Source organism: Octopus bimaculoides, chromosome 10, assembly GCF_001194135.2.
Source record: "Octopus bimaculoides isolate UCB-OBI-ISO-001 chromosome 10, ASM119413v2, whole genome shotgun sequence".
Lineage (NCBI taxonomy): Eukaryota > Metazoa > Mollusca > Cephalopoda > Octopoda > Octopodidae > Octopus > Octopus bimaculoides.
In genome coordinates this window covers 27,000,655-27,002,273 of record NC_068990.1, presented here as the reverse complement: position 1 = coordinate 27,002,273, position 1,619 = coordinate 27,000,655, and positions in this window count along the sequence as shown.

Sequence of the window (1,619 nt, the reverse complement as noted above, 5' to 3'; positions counted from 1 at the left end):
TATATATATATATATATATGTGTATATATATATTCTGCTTATAAATTAGGTAGACATGATAAATGTTCTTGAGGGTCATAGGTGGGTGGAAAAAATGTGGTTAGTGTTTGATACTACAGCGTTAACTAAGTGACGTATGCTTACTATGTCACCATATATCATGATATAAAATTCATTGACGATATGTTGTTAAATATGTTTCTCCACGTATCCAGTTCTTCTCGCCATCCTTTTGACAGTAAATTTTTCTGACGAAATATATTTCTGTAATTCCTAGTTTCGAAATATTCCATAGAGTTGCAACTAGATAACCCTGAAGAAAAAAAATCGACAAAAAATCGACAAATAAATGTACAAATAATCTGCAAATAAATAAAACATCCGAAACATAGTTTTGAACAAAGGAATGTCATGACATGAGAAGAAACATCCAAATATTGGGAATTTCTGAACATCTACTGAAGGAAATTACACAATATTATTGAAGGAATTTTCTATAATTGATAAATATAGACTGACACATATAGAAGTATGTTCACACACTCAAACCTACACTCACGTTTATAAATACACTCACACACATATTTGAAGAGGGAAAAAATTCAAATACAAAACTAATAAAGAATTCACCATTAGTTTCAACAGATTTTTATAGAACTCAGCTCATCGTGTTTCTCCATTTGTTTTCTTTCCTCGTTCCTTTCTGTAGAATAGCATAGGCTCAAAGCATCAATGATTCTTCCATTCTTCCTGAGTACCAAACTAATACACTTTCTCTGTTGTTCCATCACCTGTCTCTGTCTTTTGCTTTTTGCTTTTTATGCAATTTTAAACTATATTTACAGGTACATTATTTACATTATTTACATTTGACAGATATTTGTCCTCATCTTATTTGTTGTTAGCATGTTTCAGCTGATATACCTTCCAAGCCCTCATCAAGTGTCTTGGAGAAATTTTCAACTTGGGTTCTCATTCCTAAGTTATTTTTCGATCTTGTTGTTATTTTTATAATTTATTATTATTATTATTATTATTATTATTATCATTATTATTATTCCACTGCCTGGAATCAAACTTGGAATCTTGGGGTTAGTAGCCCGCGCTCTTAACCACTACACCATATGCCCTTAAATATAGAACTGTATATTTACAGGTGCCACATTAAAAGCACTCGTGCCAGTGCCACGTAGAAGAATTCGTGTGATGCCAGATTAAAAGCATCCAGTACACACTCTTAAATGCATAGGGTTAGGAAGGGCATCTGACGAAATCAGACTGGAACCTGTTGCAGCTTTCTGGCTTGCCAGTATGGAAAACAGACATTAAGTAATGATGATGATGATGATGATATATATTGGTATCCTACTGGCTGTTGATACCTTCTTTGTTGTTTACTTCAATGTAAATTTTATGTTATTGTGCCTAGCCATTTCTGGCATCCTACATGCTGATGTGCTTAGATTCTATTGAATTCTTATAACTAATTTATATATATATGTGTATATATATATATATATAAACAATATATCAGTATATGCATATATATGTACATGTATGTACATACTTTCATCTACATGTACATATAGATATATATCTGGGTACATATATATATATAT